The sequence below is a fragment of the Neoarius graeffei genome, chromosome 2 (genome assembly GCF_027579695.1).
Source record: "Neoarius graeffei isolate fNeoGra1 chromosome 2, fNeoGra1.pri, whole genome shotgun sequence".
In the NCBI taxonomy this organism is placed as follows: Eukaryota; Metazoa; Chordata; class Actinopteri; order Siluriformes; family Ariidae; genus Neoarius; species Neoarius graeffei.
This window is the reverse complement of record NC_083570.1, coordinates 25,510,079-25,529,617: the sequence shown is the minus strand read 5'-3', so window position 1 is coordinate 25,529,617 and position 19,539 is coordinate 25,510,079. Positions and strand designations below refer to the sequence as shown.

Below are 19,539 nucleotides of genomic sequence, written 5' to 3'. Positions count from 1 at the left end.
TTTATGTCCACACATCACTCAGTGTCAATCTGGAGTGAGAACACAGTTGAAGAAAGCAAGCATCTGGCATCCCCTTGTGGGGAAAATGGTTCTCTCTGCAGAGATCACACAGTATTTCCAGATTTTAAATTTGAATTGTTGAGTTTGCATGTGAGCTGCATGAGCATGAGGGTGGAGAACATTTAACTCATCAGGTGACTGATGTTATTTTTCTTTTTCAGATAAACATACCATTTCATGGCGGCACGGTGGTGTAGTGGTTAGCACTGTCGCCTCACAGCAAGAAGGTCCAGGTTCGAGCCCCATGGCCGGCGAGGGCCTTTCTGTGTGGAGTTTGCATGTTCTCCCCGTGTCCGCGTGGGTTTCCTCCAGGTGCTCCCATTTCCCCCACAGTCCAAAGACATGCAGGTTAGGTTAACTGGTGACTCTAAATTGACCGTAGGTGTGAATGTGAGTGTGAATGGTTGTCTGTGTCTATGTGTCTGCCCTGTGATGACCTGGCGACTTGTCCAGGGTGTACCCCGCCTTTCGACCGTAGTCAGCTGGGATAGGCTCCAGCTTGCCTGCAACCCTGTAGAAGGATAAAGCGGCTAAAGATAATGAGATGAGATGAGATTCCATTTCATCTCATCCCAGGCTTTGTTTTATAACACAGGACAGTGTCTTCTATTCATGGTCATGAATCAGTGTGCCAACACCTGCAAAATGCTGAGGCAGGTCTGTGCTAAAAAGCATGACATCTGCCCCTAAATTTTGGCCAAAAATTGTCAGTTTGGTTCAAAATGTACTTTTTGTTTCATACAAAATGTAAGACTGGGATTGACATGTACTCCATTCACTCTCAGGAAAGTTGTCTGAGATGCAACATAATGTATGCGGTCCATGATCTCCACCTTATTCTAAGTTTAATGTAATTTGATTTCAAATCATATTTAACCTATTGCGTTTTTGAATTCTGATTGTCGAATTCTGAAATCTGATTGGTCAGAATGTCTTGATTAATTTTCGATAACAGCAGATCTGACATTCCTGCTGAATGTTTCAAAATTCCATATTTTATTCAGAATAGAACATAGACGACATATCAAATGTTTAAACTGAGAAAATGTATCATTTAAAGAGAAAAATTAGGTGATTTTAAATTTCATGACAACAACACATCTCAAAAAAGTTGGGACAAGGCCATGTTTACCACTGTGAGACATCCCCTTTTCTCTTTACAACAGTCTGTAAACGTCTGGGGACTGAGGAGAAAAGTTGCTCAAGTTTAGGGATAGGAATGTTAACCCATTCTTGTCTAATGTAGGATTCTAGTTGCTCAACTGTCTTAGGTCTTTTTTGTCATATCTTCCGTTTTATGATGCCCCAAATGTTTTCTATGGGTGAAAGATCTGGACTGCAGGCTGGCCAGTTCAGTACCCGGACCCTTCTTCAACACAGCCATTGATGCTGTAATTGATGCAGTATGTGGTTTGGCATTGTCATGTTGGAAAATGCAAGGTCTTCCCTGAAAGAGACGTCATCTGGATGGGAGCATATGTTGCTCTAGAACCTGGATACCTTTCAGCATTGATGGTGTCTTTCCAGATGTATAAGCTGCCCATGCCACGCGCACTAATGCAACCCCATACCATCAGAGATGCAGGCTTCTGAACTGAGCGCTGATAACAACTTGGGTCGTCCTTCTCCTCTTTAGTCTGAATGACACGGCTTCCCTGATTTCCATAAAGAACTTCAAATTTTGATTAGTCTGACCACAGAACAGTTTTCCACTTTGCCACAGTCCATTTTAAATGAGCCTTGGCCCAGAGAAGACGTCTGCGCTTCTGGATCATGTTTAGATATGGTTTCTTCTTTGAACTATAGAGTTTTATCTGGCAACGGCGGATGGCACGGTGAATTGTGTTCACAGATAATGTTCTCTAGAAATATTCCTGAGCCCATTTTGTGATTTCCAATACAGAAGCATGCCTGTATGTGATTCAGTGCCGTCTAAGGGCCCGAAGATCACGGGTACCCAGTATGGTTTTCCGGCCTTGACCCTATTTGTCGGCGCAGAATTAGGGGTTTGGTGATCCTCTTCCCATCTTTACTTCTGAGAGCCGCTGCCACTCTAAGATGCTCTTTTTATACCCAGTCATGTTAATGACCTATTGCCAATTGACCTAATAAGTTGCAATTTGGTCCTCCAGCTGTTCCTTTTTTGTACCTTTAACTTTTCCAGCCTCTTATTGCCCCTGTCGCAACTTTTTTGAGATATGTTGCTTTCATGAAATTTCAAATGAGCCAATATTTGGCATGAAATGTCTCACTTTCGACATTTGATATGTTGTCTATGTTCTATTGTGAATACAATATCAGGTTTTGAGATTTGTAAATTATTGCATTCCATTATTATTTAAAATTTGTCCTTTGTCCCAACTTTTTTGGAATTGGGGTTGTACAGTAGTGGGTTCCCATTGCCTTCTACTGGATTATTATAGAGGTTTTCTCCTCTCAACCTTTCTCTCTCTCTCTCTCACACACACACACACACACACACACACACACACACACACACACACACACTCTCGGACAATTTAGAGGAGCCAGTTAACCTAACTGCATGTCTTTGGACCGTGGGGGAAACCAGAGCACCCGGGGGAAACCCACACAGACAGAGGGAGAACATGCAAGCTCCACACAGAAAGGCCCCCACCAGCCACTGTGCTCCAGCCCAGAACCTTTTCCTGTGAGGCGACAGTGCTAACCACTGCACTAACGTGCCTGTCCTCCTATCCATGACTTCCGCTTTATTTATTTTTACTGATACTTTATTGTACAGGTATGTAGGAAGACTCTGGTGTGGGTGGAGCACAGAAGCATGGCAGGCAGTTGTTTGCAATTTGTTTTCTACTTTATTGCTGCTTTACAGCACACAACTTAGACACACTCTCTCACAGACACACACACACATACACACACAGGCTCATAGCAAGCCTTCAGTGCCGTCCTCCCCTTCTCACCCTCCTTTTATCAGGCGCAGTCCCTGAAGGAAACACACAAGCACACGTTAATTGATAACAGGTGTAGTGACATGACCACTCACCTTCCCTGACTGCGCCCTCCATTCACAGACTGACGCTCGGCCATGCCCCCGCTGGCACAAGGTACTCACCTTGTAATTAGTGGGCTGTAATTTAAAGTGTACCGCAAGCTGGCCTAGTGTTTAGCGTGTCCGCCTCTTGACTGGCAGGTTGCGAGTTCTGCTCAAGGTCGGGCCATACCAAGGACCATTATCAAAATGATACCTACTGCCACCTGCTGAGGCATGCTGCAAGATAGATGTGAGTAGGGAGTCAAACTCTTGTGGTTACCAGAGGACTGGCCCACCACTGGAACTCCACCTATTTAATAGGCGAGAGGCCGAGGGCTACTGAAACTGACATTGGCACCACCCAATGCAAATGGAGGGCCTGGATGGTGACATCGCAGGTATCCACGCAGCCCTGAAGTTTGTTCTAGGACCATGACCTCGACTGACTGCGCCTTTGAAAGACTCCAATGGTAACATCTTGTTGGAGAAACCCAACCAACTCAAATGCTGGGTTGATCACGTTAGCTCTCTCTCCAGCAACCCCGTACCGTTTGATGAATCCATGCTGGATTGCATAGAACAGCTCCCGGAACTGACATACCTTGATGATGATCCCACCTTGCAAGAAATTGAGAGTGCCCTAAAGGACATGAAAAGAGGCAAGGTGCCTGGGAGTGATGGTATACCTCCAGATCTTCTTAAACTTGACGTCCCTACCTTGAACGAACACCTGCTCGACCTGTTGTTATCATGCTGGCGTGAAGGCCGCGTCCCACAGGATCTCAAAGACGCAAAGCTGGTGACCCTCTTTAAGAACAAGGGGTCTAGACAAGTCTGTGACAACTATAGAGCCATTGCTTTGCTCAGTCTGGTCAGTAAACTCTTTGCCTGTGTAATTCTGAAGAGATTACAGGTTCTTGCAGACAGAATTTATTCTGAATCTCAGTGTGGCTTCCAAAGGCATCTACCATCGATATGGTCTTCACTCTCCGTCTGCTTCAAGAGAAATGCATTGAGCAAAATAAACCTTTGCTGGCTGTTTTCGTAGACTTAACCAAAGCCTTCGAATCGGTCAGCCGTGAAGGCCTGTATCTGGTATTACACAAGTTAGGCTGTCCACCTAAACTCCTAGCTATCATCAAGGCATTTCATGACGGAATGTCTGCTTGCGTAGATTTTGATGGTGACCTATCAGAAGCCTTCACAGTGAATTGCGGAGTTAAACAGGGATGCGTGATGGTGCCAACTCTGTTTGGCATCTTCTTATCCACTCTGCTACATATCGCTTTTCCAAACCCTGAAGGCATCACCCTCAGCACCAGGAGTGATGGCAAACTTTTCAACCTTGCTCGCCACAGGGCAAAGTCGAAAACCAGCACAGTCCTGATACGCGAACTAATGTTTGCTGATGACGCCGCGTTTTGCTCTCATAGTGAAGCCGAGCTACAAGGCATGTGTGACGCATTTAGGAAATACCTGTGACAAATTTGGTCAAAAGATTAGTGTGAAGAAGACGGTTGCCTTCTCAACTAATGCACCCCCTCCCCCATCACCATCAATGCTCTCGACACGGTCAAAGAATTCCGTTACCTAGGTTCCATGGTCTTGTCTTCTGGAAATCTAAACCATGAAGTTCACTCACGCATTGGCCAGGCTGCCTATCTGTTCGGGAAATTATAAAGTTGTGCTTGGGACAAGAAGTATCTTACAATCCATACCAAAGTGCGCATATACCAAACTTGCGTACTGACCGCTTTGCTCTACGGTAGTGAGACATGGACTTCTCATGCTCATGTTGAAAGGAAACTTAACAGCTTCCACCTTTGATGCCTCAGAAAGATCTGTGGGGTTACATGGATGGATAAAGTTTCAAACTTGGAGATCTACAAAAGATGTGGCACCACAAGCCTGTATCCAATCCTGAAACAATTTAGGCTGTGTTGGTTGGGCCACGTGTCCCGCATGGCCAACTTTCATCTTCCCCACCAAATTTTGTACGGTCAGCTTGCAGATGGCAAAAGCTTCCCTTCGTCGACGTTTGCAAGTGCGACCTGAAATTATTCAACATCGGAGCTGATTGGGAGAACCTCGCCCAAGATCATATTTCTTGGTGGCACAAGCTCCACCAAGGTGCCAAAAAACTTGAAAATGATCTGGTGTCAAAGGAGTCTGACAGAAGACGGAAGAGACATGAACCTTGTCAAACAACGGAATTCGTCTGTGAAACCTGCGGCAAGCTCTGTAACAGCCGAGCTGGGCTAGTTGCCCACTGTAGTGACCATCGGCGCTGAACAGACCGTCCGACAGGACGTAAAAGAAGAACAGCAAATGCTATCTACTAATTATTGGGTATATACTAACAACAGCTCATACGATTAATGAGCAATTTTATTGAGAATATATTACGAAAAACTCTTACCAGTCATTTTGACCCAGTCGCTGCTGCTGTGATTCCGACCTGTTATTCCCAGAGGACTTTTCTGTGTACCTTTCTTAATAATAATAATAATAATAATAATAATCAGTTGAATTTGTATCGCGGGTGGCACGGTGGTGTAGTGGTTAGTGCTGTCGCCTCACAGCAAGAAGGTCCGGGTTTGAGCCCCGTGGCCAGCGAGGGCCTTTCTGTGCGTAGTTTGCATGTTCTCCCCGTGTCCGTGTGGGTTTGCTCCGGTTTCCCCCACAGTCCAAAGACATGCAGGTTAGGTTAACTGGTGACTCTAAATTGACCGTAGGTGTGAATGTGAGTGTGAATGGTTGTCTGTGTCTATGTGTCAGCCCTGTGATGACCTGGCGACTTGCCCAGGGTGTACCCTGCCTTTCGCCTGTAGTCAGCTGGGATAGGCTCCAGCTTGCCTGCGACCCTGTAGAACAGGATAAAGCGGCTAGAGATAATGAGATGAGATGAATTTGTATCGCGCCTTTCTCATACCCAAGGTCGCTTTACAATTAGAGAAGGAGAAAAAAGAGAGAAAAAAAGTCCACCAAAAGAAGTGATGTAATTCCAATGCTGTAGCAAACATGGTCCCACCAAAAGGTGCACAAAAATAAGTCCCACACCACCTGTGACGCCGCCAGGCAACATTGCTCAGAACACCGCACCATGGATCCACAAAGTAAGCACAGAAGCAGTGCCATGCAGAGCACTGGTATATCCTAAACCACCTGCACAGCCACCACAACACCACCAAGCAACATAGCTCGGAACACCATACCAAGCACAAAAGCGCTACTGCATGGAGTGCTGGACAAACCAGATGTTAAAAGAGCAACGAGCTCACTGCAGTCCATAGTGAGGAGCACTATCAAGGCCTTCTTCTGTAGGAATTGCACGTGGCTTGAATTGGTAATGCTTGTGTATCATGATCATCATTGCTATTCATGGCATTGTCCGAAATACTCAAGAAAATCAGTGAAGAAATGTCACTGGCACATGGCAGCATGATGGCGGCGCACATGGTTGCATTGGCTTATGGCTCTCTTTTTCAGTGCTCTTTTTTGTTGTTATTGTATTTTTTTCTTGCTTGTTTGTGCACCATCGGTTCTGCGAACATCCACTACACCCGCCAGACACTTTTGGACATCGGTGATCAATACCAGATATCTGTTTCAAGCGATTTTCACTACACGCATAACGTCCCAGACGACATAGCGAGACCGCCGGGCTCTCCGTGGATTGTTATTGGGTCTAGGAGGCGGCGCAGACGGAGGAGGGAGAGCAAGCAGAAGCGGGGCCACAGGTCCGGTATTATGCTAAGGCTAAGAAAACAATCACACAAGTCACCTCTACCAAGCCTGTATCTCTCTAATGCCAGATCCCTGGTGCATAAAACGGACGACTTGGAATTACAACTCGCTGGAAATCACTATGTTCATGACTGTTGTATCTTGATTATCACCGAAACCTGGCTTCACCGGGGAATTCCCGATACTAGCTTGCAGCTAGCAGGTCGCACTCTGCTCTGCTGGGACAGGACTGAGGACTCCGGTAAGAGCAGAGGAGGGGGGCTCTGTATTTACATGCATGATAACTGGTGTAACAACAGAACAATTATAGACAAACACTGTTCCCCAGACCTCAAGTACATGTCTGTAAGATGCCGGCCTTTTTTTCTACTGAGAGAGTTAACTGTAGTGATTGTCACGGCTGTGTATATTCTACCTGATGCCAGTGTAAACACAGCGCTTTCTCTCCTGCTGAACACCATAAACGAACAGCAGCGAGCCCACCCTGACAGTGTTCACAGAATTGCGGGAGACTTTAATAAGGTCAACTTGAAGACTGTACTGCCAAAGTTCTATCAACATGTCAAGTGTTCTACTAGAGGGGAGAACACTCTGGCTCATGTTTACTCCAACATCAGGCACGCGTACAGACCCATACCCCTCCCCCACATCGGGCAATCAGACCATCTTTCCCTCCTGCTCTCCCCAGCCTACACCCCCCTCAGACGCAGAGCCAGGCCCACCATTAGGAATGTTACAACATGGCCTGACAATGCACTCTCCAAACTACAAGACTGCTTCAATCAGAGAGACTGGGACTTATTTGAACACCAGGACAGCTGACCTGAAAAGAGGAATTAAAAAAGCCAAGGCGGACCATAGGATAAGTATAGAGTCCCACCTGTCCAGCAACAACACACGGGAGGTGTGGCGGGGTATAAAAGACATCACAAACTTTAGAGGCTGTGATGCATCAACAGGAGACCTGAGTGCGCTGCTGGCAGAGGAGCTAAATTGCTTCTTTGCTCGCTTTGAAACATCCCAGCAGCACTCATCTGCTCCAGCCCTGCCCCACCCCCACCCGGTTCCTGCACCACTCCATTCACTCAGTGCGTTTACATGCACATAGAGAAAATCGAATTTCTGCCGTTGCTCGACTGAAATCGAAGTTCAAAATGCCATGTATACACCTTAATTCGGCTGAAATTGAACCGAACTTGATTTCTCGGAATCGAGCTACACGACCTAGATTATGCGATTTCTGCCGAGCTACTTAGTGCATGTATACCCTATTGAGCTACGTATTCAAGCTACTTACTTCAGCATTGCCCCTTCCGGAAGTGACGAGTGACGAGACCACAAGCGGGAAACACAACAGCCTCGGTCGGCATGACAGCAGCATGAATCTTTTCTTTTTGTGGCATTGTTTGCACTGTTAAAATTTAGCTCACTTACTGTATCACCAAATACATCTGTACAGCTGTTGCATAGCTGTGAATTGTGTACATAAACAAGTCACTGTATTTGTGTGTGTGTGTGTGTGTGTGTGTGTAGATATATAGATGTCCAACATCTGAAGAATGTCAATAAAAACAAAACAATTGAACTTTTTGTGTGTTTATTAAGACATAAGTAAAATTGTAAGCAAAAAATGGACTTTAGAAAAATATTTTTTGTAAGCAAAAAAAAAAATTTTTTGTAAGCAAAAAATGGACTTTAGAAAAATATACAATTGTGCAAAATAAGTTGTCTTACAAAACAGTGGTCTGCGCAGGACAGTTTGTAGCCATACAGTCTGTTAGAGCAAGCCTAACAGCTTGAGCACGGAACTTGTGAACACAGAACTGCAAGTGTTGCCAGATTGGGCAGTTTTAAGTGCATTTTGGCAGATTTGAACATGTTTTGGGCTGGAAAACGTCAGCAGTATCTGGCAACACTGCTGATAACTTTGTTTATACTCTTGAATAGCTCGTCTTCATGATGACAACCGGAAGTGTACCAACACGATGGGGCATGTAGCGCCACCTGTGGCTCGGGTGCACAATGCACCTCACACAATAGCTTGATTTCATTGTGTGCATGTACGATTGGATTTCTCTGGCACCCTGCTGGGACCTTCAGCTCGATAACCGAAAGCAGCTCGATTTGGATGTGCATGTAAACGTAGTCACTGTACAGGCACACGATGTCAGACGGATGCTCCTGGCAGTGAACCCCAACAAAGCTACCGACCCAGACGGAATACCTGGCAAGGTGCTCAGAGTGTGCGCCCATCAGCTCACCCTCACCTTCATCAGGATCTTCAACCTCTCCCTGGCTCAGGCAGTCATCCCACCCTGCCTAAAATCAGGAACAATAATCCCCATGACGAAGAAGTTTCCTGTCACCAGCCTGAATGATTACAGTCCTGTGGCCCTCACCGGCTCCAGAGCTTCAGAGAGTAGTAAAGGCAGCACAGAAGATCATCGGCTGCTCTCTCCCCTCCCTGATGGACATTTACACCTCCCGCTGCCTCAGCAGAGCTAAGAACATTACCAAGGACAGCTCCCACCCTGGCTTTGATCTGTTTGACCTGTTGCCCTCAGGGAGGCGCTCCAGGTGCATCAAAACAAAAACAAATAGATTCAAAAACAGATTCTTTCCAAAAGCCATAACCATCCTGAACTCGAATATGCACTGACTTTATAGTCTAACCCCCCCAGCCCCCGGACTCTCCCTGTGCAATACTTATAATGCGCAATACCCGGACCCTCTCTTTGCAATACTTATAATACTTATAATGTGCTATACCTGGACTCTCTCTGTGCAATAATGTGCAATACCCCACTCCATAATGTGGAACACAACACTGTACATAGCACCCTTTTTTTTGTATTGCATATTTTTATACTGTTTGCACTGTGATTGGAGTTGCTTTTATTCTCATTGTACATGTGTATAGTGACAATAAAGGCATTCTATTCTTTTCTATTTTTCCATTTTGTTGAATATGGCCAGTCTGGAAGTGACGTCACAGCTTACGGAAACCATTCAGAAAGCAGCTCAGGTGTTTCTGGCAATATTTTCGCCTTTTTCCGTACAAGTGTGATATAACGCATAGTTTCAGCCTTGTTTTAAAGGTAAAGAGTTCGGGTTTGTCCCTAAGTCAGAGTTGCATCTCATTAATACACTATTTCAGATGTATCGTAAAAAAAATCGACATTCTCACCTTAGTGGGCCTTTAAAGAGACAAATGCCATTAGGGAAAACTGTTTTCATGAAGGGGCGTACTTTGCAACAATCTGTCAGAAGGTGGTGCATGTCAAAGTAACATCCACATGAAGGCCAGGATATACAGTTAGGTCCATATATATTTGGACACTGACACAAATTTTGTTTTTTTACCTGTTTACTGAAACATATTCAAGTTATAATTATATAAAGGACATGGACATAAAGTCCAGACTTTCAGCTTTCATTTGAGGGTATCCACATTAAAATTGGATGAAGGGTTTAGGAGTTTCAGCTCCTTAACATGTGCCACCCTGTTTTTAAAGGGACCAAAAGTAATTGGACAATTGACTGAAAGGCTATTTCATGGGCAGGTGTGGGAAATTCCTTCATTATGTCATTCTCAATTGAGCAGATAAAAGGCCTGGAGTTGATTTGAGGTGTGGTGTTTGCATTTGGAAGATTTTGCTGTGAAGAAAACATGCGGTCAAAGGAGCTCTCCATGCAGGTGAAACAAGCCATCCTTAAGCTGCGAAAACAGAAAAAACCCATCCGAGAAATTGCTGCAATATTAGGAGTGGCAAAATCTACAGTTTGGTACATCCTGAGAAAGAAAGAAAGAAAGCACTGGTGAACTCATCAATGCAAAAAGACCTGGACGCCCACAGAAGACAACAGTAGTGGATGATCGCAGAATAATTTCCATGGTGAAGAGAAACCCCTTCACAACAGCCAACCAAGTGAACAACACTCTCCAGGAGGTAGGCGTATCAATATCCAAATCTACCATAAAGAGAAGACTGCATGAAAGTAAATACAGAGGTTCACTGCACGTTGCAAGCCACTCATAAGCCTCAAGCATAAAAAGGCTAGATTGGACTTTGCTAAAAAACATCTAAAAAAGCCAGCACAGTTCTGGAAGAACATTCTTTGGACAGATGAAACCAAGATCAACCTCTACCAGAATGATGGAAAGAAAAAAGTATGGTGAAGGCGTGGTACAGCTCATGATCCAGTGCATACCACATCATCTGTAAAACACAGCGGAGGCAGTGTGATGGCTTGGGCATGCATGGCTGCCAGTGGCACTGGGTCACTAGTGTTTATTGATGATGTGACACAGGACAGAAGCAGCCGGATGAATTCTGAGGTATTCAGAGACATACTGTGTGCTCAAATCCAGCCAAACTGATTGGTTGGCGTTTCATAATACAGATGGACAATGACCCAAAACATAAAGCCAAAGCAACCCAGGAGTTTATTAAAGCAAAGAAGTGGAATATTCTTGAATGGCCAAGTCAGTCACCTGATCTCAACCCAATTGAGCATACATTTCACTTGTTAAAGACTAAACTTCAGACAGAAAGGCCCACAAACAAACAGCAACTGAAAACTGCTGCAGTAAAGGCCTGGCAGAGCATTAAAAAGTTGGAAACACAGCGTCTGGTGATGTCCATGAGTTCAAGACTCCAGGCAGTCATTGCCAACAAAGGGTTTTCAACCAAGTATTAGAAATGAACATTTTTTTACAATTATTTAATTTGTCCAATTACTTTTGAGCCCCTGAAATGAAGGGATTGTGTTTAAAAAATGCTTTAGTTCCTCACATTTTTATGCAATCATTTTGTTCAACCGGTGGCACGGTGGTGTAGTGGTTAGCGCTGTCACCTCACAGCAAGAAGGTCCAGGTTTGAGCCCCGTGGCTGGCGAGGGCCTTTCTGTGCGGAGTTTGCATGTTGTCTGTGTGGGTTTCCTCCGGGTGCTCCGGTTTCGTCCAAAGACATGCAGGTTAGGTTAACTGGTGACTTTAAATTGACTGTAGGTGTGAATGGTTGTCTGTGTTTATGTGTCAGCCCTGTGGTGACTTGTCCAGGGTGTACCCTGCCTTTTGCCCTTAGTCAGCTGGGATAGGCTCCAGCTTGCCTGCGACCCTGTAGAACAGGATAAAGCAGCTAGAGATGATGAGATTAGATTTTGTTCAACCCACTGAATTAAAGCTGAAAGTCTGAACTTCAACTGCATCTGAATTATTTTGTTTACAATTCATTGTGGTAATGTACAGAACCAAAATTAGAAAAATGTTGCCTCTGTCCAAATATTTATGAACCTAACTGTATAAACACAAACACACACACATCCAACTCGTGTTTTGGAAACACTACTTCGAGTTTACATAAAACATCAAAGAAATTTAACCTCATCTGGAAAGTAAAAGAAGACTGAAGAGTGTTATGAATGACAGTGAAATGTGATGTGCAGGTTGGGGATTTCCATTAGATCAGTTCATCTTTCTGGTGAGATTTCATGCAAATTTGTCAAGAAGCAAAAATATAACAATGATATGATGCCACCTAATTACAATGATCTCACCACACTGCTACTCTCATCTAATTCTGTGTCTTAAATAGTCATTCAATGACTCCTTTTTTTATACATGTATACCATTTTTTATACTTAGAAATCAACTCAGAATCCTGTCAAATTGTGTTGGCCTGACAGATAATGACAATGTGAGCAGATAAGATGTACAGTCTGAGACTATTGATAGAGATTAAAAATCCTCTCAGATATCCTGTCAGACTCGCTTTTAGTGTAATGTTTCTGAGTAGGGACATTGGCCCTCATTTATCAATCTAGCATCAAAAATGGCACAGATTTGAGTGTAGAAATCATTGCATGACAGGGATCATGTATGATCCATGAAACGTTCAAATCTTGCCAATCAACATAAGAACGATCAGGTGTTGAAAAATGTGGCAGCTGAGAATCATTGTCATTTAAATCTAACATCACGAAATATTTTCTCAGTTAAGAGGCCACACCCCAAGACTTTATGACATGGAGAGACATAACACAGCCAAAAAGAGAAACTTCTCTGCCTTGTGCATCGTGTAAAGAAATCATTGCTGTAGACAACAGCTTTGCCACTGACCTTCAAAATCCAGCTGATGTTTGAATATTTATTTATACATCCATGATAGCCTATATACAACATGCAATAATAGCTTATGTTGCAAAAATGGTCAGATCTCAAACTCTCCACCAAAAATAACATGGTTGTGGAATTTCTTTATTTCCTCCTTTTAATTATGTTTCAGATCAATCAGAGCCAGTCACCAGTAATGTTCAGCCTTCAGCCGGATATCGTAGTATGGAGCCACCTTGCAACCATGAGCGATGAGCGTGAACTCATGTCCTTCACCCCACCATGCTAGCACACCACCACCTTAGGTGCCTTGAGAGATGAAAGTCACTTGTGCAGCCAAAAAACAATCCAACAGGCACTTATTATAAAGTATAAAATGGTGAGTTTGAATGAATATCAGGTGTGTCTTGGAAGCATATATTTGTGTGTGTGTGTGTGTCAGGGACCAAACAGGAGAGGAGATCAAATGCGCTCAAATCACAGTTTATTAATAACAGGGGAAAAGGGAGTTGGGAGAATGTGTGTGGGTGAAGTCCCATGGCAGGGGGACTGAGAGGCAGGGATGGCTGGTGGTGACGTCTGCGGTCTCCCATCCAAGTACTGGCCAGGTCCAACCCTACTTAGCTTCTGAGATCTGACAGGATCAGGCATTGTTAGAGAGGTGTGGCTGTAGGCTGATAGTACTAGGGTTTCAGGCAGTCTCCCAGCAAGCAGACCCTCAGCAGGCAGGAGTTAGAGAGCAGGCTGGAACACAGTCACAAATCAGGTAGCAAGATAGGGGACAGAAATGCAGGGTCAGGTTACCAGGGCTGAAGAGTAGGGCTCTAGGCAGGGCTACTCACACCAGGCAGATGGAGAGGCAGGCGAGCAGCAGGGCTGAGCGAGCTGGAGATCAGGCGAAGGTACAGGAGAGGCAGAGTTGACAGAACGGAGGGCAGATCAGGTTACCAGGGCTGGAGAGCAGACAGAGTCAGACAGAACAGGATATTTTCAGGAGTCAGAGTAGTAGGACCACAGAGCAGGTTATCAGGCTGAGAGTTGCAGATGATCTGACACAGAAGCTTGGGAGAACTGCAGCTTAAATACACACAGGGGGAAAGCAGGTGATTGGCAACAGCCAATGACAGTCACTGAAAGATAATAAGAGGAAGTGAGTGTGGGCGTGGCCGGTAATGCTGAGTGGAGATGTTACCTGAAGAGAGAAGCCCACAGGTAGGACCATGACAGTGTGTGTTGTGAGACAATCATGAGTAATTTGTGAAGACACTGCTACCGCTGTGATTTTCAATATAGTGTGATATTTTAATATACTGTGTCTATTGATAAGGAGTAGTATTTACTTACTGACTATTTATCCATGAACAACTGAGTACACCATTAGAAAAGTGATGCATTTTATAAGTTTGGAATAAAAACACATCTGCAAATTGCAAGATCTTTTCACAAAGGAATATGAAAAAGAAAGAGGTTTTATTTACTTATTTAGAGGTTTATTCCGAACAGTAAAGAAGATATACAAACAAACAAACAAAAAATAAATAATTAAAAGTAAAAAATGCAATCATCAAAACATCTTCATAAACAAACAGAATAGCGTAGCCACAAGGCAATAACATAATAATGCTCGGAAAGGATTAGGAAGAAGTAAATAACTTATCAAATTCTAACCCTCTATACCACCGTTAATCAAACGTCACTTTCCACCATAATAAACTATATATACAAAAGAAAACATACCAACATAGTATAATATCGACCAAATCAAATCATATATACAGATACTTATGCATATATACACACACACAGTACACACACACATATATATATATATATATATAGCGGGGGCGGCGTAGTGGTTAGTGCTGTTGCCTCACAGCAAGAAGGTCCTGGGTTCGAGCCCTGGGACCGGCGAGGGCCTTTCTGTGTGGAGTTTGCATGTTCTCCCTGTTTCCTCCGGGTGCTCCGGTTTCCCCCACAGTCCAAAGACATGCAGGTTAGGTTAACTGGTGACTCTAAATTGACCGTAGGTGTGAGTATGAATGGTTGTCTGTGTCTATGTGTCAGCCCTGTGATGACCTGGCGACTTGTCCAGGGTGTACCCTGCCTTTTGCCCATAGTCAGCTGGGATAGGCTCCAGCTTGCCTGCGACCCTGTAGAACAGGATAAAGCGGCTAGAGATAATGAGATGAGATGAGATATCCGTATGTACCCATACCCACATATATACACTTATATCATCAATAGCATGTTATTGTAATTCCTCCTCCCTATACCTCATAAAAATCTGTTCCTTATACCTTTTTTTGAACTGGTTTATAGTTGTACCTTTCATGAGCTCCACATTCAAACTGTTCCATAGCTTTACTCCACAAATAGAAATACTCAACATTTTTAATGTTCTCCTAGCACTGCGAATTTTAAATTTCAATTTCCCCCTAAAATTATAGCCCCCCTCTCTATCCAAGAACATTGTTTGGATATTCCTTGGTACTTTATAATTCCTTACTTTGTACATTATTAAAGCAGTTTTATATTCTATAATATCCCTGAATTTTAAACATTTTGAATTTAAGAATAGTGAATTAGTATGATCTCGGTATCCAGCACTATGAATTATTCTTATAGCTCTTTTTTGAAGTATAGTTATTGCATGAAGTGAACATTTGTACATGCTTTTGCTGTTGAAGTGTATTATTGATAATTTTCCCACAGCCTTAGTGGACTGATTGTACTGTTCCTCTGTGTAATAGTGGCAATTGTCATTAATGGTTGAGAAAAAGTGATTGTCCGGGTCTATGTCATTTTCTGTATCCAATAGTTTATGATCTGTGAATTCATGTGGTTTCAGTTCCAGGTTTTCATAATCAACAAGCATTTGCGTGAGCCAAGTAGTGTTCCGGGTAATGGATGAAGGAGTTTCGGTGTGTGTCATGGCTGGGTTTGGTGTAGTGTCACGTGGGCATTGATTACCGTCCAGTCCCAATAGCATCACTGGTATTTGTCCAAGTCCTCGATGTTCCGTATGACCAGAACTCTCGCCTCCTCCGTTCAGCTTGATGAATACTTTGCAGTTGGTGATCCATGTAGATTGAATTTTGTTTTCTTTCTTCAGATGTCGTGCTTTTCTGGCGATGTCAGCATTGCGTTTTGTCAGGTGCTCGTTAATGTAGACGTTTGTCCCTTTCAGTTTCCTTCCTTGTTTCAGCAGTGTAGCTTTATGTTTCCGGCTGATGAATCTCATGATGATGGTCTGTTTGTCTCTGGTGTTCCTCCTTGGTAGCGGGTGGCAAGCCTCGATGTTATCGCAGCCCAGGTGAATTCCCTTGGACTGCAGGAAAGCAGCTACCTGCTGCTCCGTTGAGCTCACATCCAGCTCCCCGGGCTCCTCCCCGCTGATACTGGTCACCACCCGAGTGTATGACCGAGGTTTTACCTGGAGCCCGGTGACGACAACGTCGTTCATTCTGGAGTATTGCTCCAGGTCGGCCACTCGGCTTTCCAGGTCGGCAATCTGCTTGTCTTTCTCCGCATTCTGGATCCGCAGCGTTTTCACTTCCTCCACCAAGTCCAGTATGCTCTTCTGCTGCAGCCTGACAGCAGAAACTTCTTCCGTTATGAAGTCGAGTGACTTTTTTATGTCATCGACTTCCTCAGCAGTGGGGATCTTCTTTGGGCCCATATAGCCAGGGAGAAAGTTGCTGGCTTTCGCCATCAGCTGTGAGCACAGCCAGCTGTTCGCCTCACTGCCTTTCTGAATTTTCCCGCCCGAGGTCAGTGAATATTAAAGTTGTTCTCCTAATGAATATTTTGGTCAGGCATAAATACAATCCACAGAAAAATTAGTCATACAACCCAGCTTGACAAAATAGTATCAGTTACAAAAGTTAAGAATACCAGGAAATTGTCCATGCCAGGATTTCTGGACTTCACTGAACCAAACCCAACAATAATAATTTTCCACGTGTTTGATTATGATGAAGGTTATACAAGTCCTGTAATGCAGCAGCCAGTGCCATTTACAAATTAAAAATCTTCATTTGTATCCTGGAACTAGGAGATATTTGATTGTTACAACGTGCAAAAGCGGCACTGAGCTCAAACAGGACAATTTTCATGTAAGAACAAGGAATAATATTTTCTGTCACCAAAACACCCACACCATTCAAATCAATAAAGGGGACTAAACTACAAATGTCAAGTCCTAATACGAGATTCCACTCCAATTGAACAAAGATAATCATACTACAGAACACAACAAACAATTCAGATGACGTTTTCAGGAACAAAATTGTCTAGATCTTCATATTTATATCCAAAGAGTCTGAAGTCTGCCTCATAAACTTTGTAGAGTTTCCTCCTCCACTCCATGGGGATGTTGGCAAACCAGGTCTTTGTCCAACTTTGCTCTGTTTTTGTGCTCTTCAGTGGTCAAAGGCCAACAATGTTATCAACATGGAGTATTCGTAGCAGTTGAGCAGCATCTTCATCAATAGTTCCCATCTTCCCGATAAAGTCATAATCAATCAGGCAGGGATGACACAAGTGAAATACTTGTCGCCAGTGTTCGTCAAACTTTGTGTAATTGCTTTCTGCGAGGCTTAATATATATTGGATGAAGTGGTAGAAAGAAGGAACAATGTCATCAGCGTGTGCTTTCTCAAATGATGCTGGTGGAATAGAGAAATTTCCAAATTTCTTTACTATGCCCAGACGAATTCTTATATAATATGTATTATTTGTTGTTTGCATCTTATCTCTGTAGGCTGAAATCAGCCTCACAAATGGATCTCTGACAAACATGAACTTTTTGTATGTCTCAAGTTTTTGTTTCATCACTGCCTTTGGGTATGCGTTAAGGTGCTGTACAGAGGATCCATGAACTTGTTCGATGGGGATGTCTGCAGGGTCCCTTTAAGGTACACCATGCACCTTCAGGCTCTCGCTCAGAACGATCATGATCCGTTTCCATGTCGTGCAGCCAACTTTTGGAACATAGCAATAGATTATTCCATGCTGGTCATCGACAAGCAGGTTGTTCAACTCTGACTGGGGAATTTGGTCAAACGTCTGCCATTTGCGACCGATGTCCATGGTATTGGCCACGTCGTTATTGCTGCACATGTCATGAACAAGCTTCTTTCTTGCATCCTGTCTGATCTTCAGCTTCAGAGGCATTGGGCTTGTATGGTTCTTCGCCTCACATCTACCGTGCTCCTCAGAATTCAGCTGTGGTCCAATTTCTGGGTTAGACGACTGAGTCTTGTGACTGACATATCTTCCATGTCCATCCTTTGTTTGTCTGTGCATAAAAAAACAGAAAAGACATTAAGCTCCGGGACAAAAGAAACACGTAAATATACTTAGACTGGCTCATTTCATCAGATGGGTGTGAGAGTGTGAGTATTATGAGCAATTCTGAACTAAAGTAATTCTGAGTGAGGGTGGAGTACATTTAACTGGTCAGGTGACTGATTTTAAGTCATGTCAAATCAAGTGGAGGTTATTTTTCCAGCACTTTTAACAATAGACATTGTTCGCAAAGCAGATTTACAAAAGGTTAAAGATTTTAATCATGAGCTCATTTTACCTCTATAACCAATGAGCAAGCCTGTGGCGATGGTGGCAAGCAACAACTCCCTCAGATGACATGAGGATGAAACCTGGAGGGGAACCAGACTCAAAAGGGGACCCACCCTAATTTGGGTGATAAGAGACAATGTGATCATAAATAACTTGCTTCTATAACAGTGTCCTATATAGTCACAAAGTATAACTGTGAAACCAGGAAATAGATAGAAAGAATGCTTTTATTGTCACTGCACAAATGTATAACAAACTTTAGTTCATCATTGGAGAGCAAAGCCACTGCATACGTGTTTGCCACTACTCTTGGGCACTTCAGCCCAAGGCCATCCCATGTTAACCTAACTGCTTATTTTTGAACTGTGGGGAAAACCAGAGGAACCCACGCAGAACATGCAAACTCTACACAGAAAGGCCCCTGTCAGCCACTGGACTCAAACCCAGAACCTTTTTGCTGTGAAGTGACAGTGCTAACCACTTACACCACTGTGCCACCCATGATTGTAAATAACTTACTTCTATAACAGTGTCCTATATAGTCACAAAGTATGAAACCAGGAAATTCATTATAGTTTTAACATGAAGTCTTTTTTGTTGGACTTGTAAACTGTTCATTGATGGAAACTTGAGTGCAAAACTGTTCATGACAACTGCAATCCTAAAGTTAGCAAGTTAACTGTAGTCCTCAGCCATAAAAACATTACCGTAAGTGTCCAGAGCCATCTTCCAAGTGCAACTTTCGACTGTCCATATGGGGCTGTCCTCCACAGGAGCGATGTGATGAGACCCAGCCAGATGCAGAAAAATTAATTCATGCTTTTGTTTCCTCTAGGTTGGATTATTGTAATGCCTTACTGTCTGGATGTTCCAATAAGTGCATAAACAAGCTCCAGTTAGTTCAGAATGCAGCAGCAAGAGTCCTTACTAGAACTAGAAGATATAACCACATCACCCCTGTCTTATCCATGCTACATTGGCTCCCAATCAAATTTCGTATTGATTATAAAATACTACTATT

General features: G+C 43.6%; 1 pseudogene; it reads right to left on the bottom strand.

Moving 5' to 3' along the window:
• Positions 1-17,201: 17,201 nt before the first annotated feature.
• On the bottom strand, positions 17,202-18,390 carry LOC132869233 (carbohydrate sulfotransferase 12-like; annotated as a pseudogene).
• Positions 18,391-19,539: the final 1,149 nt, after the last annotated feature.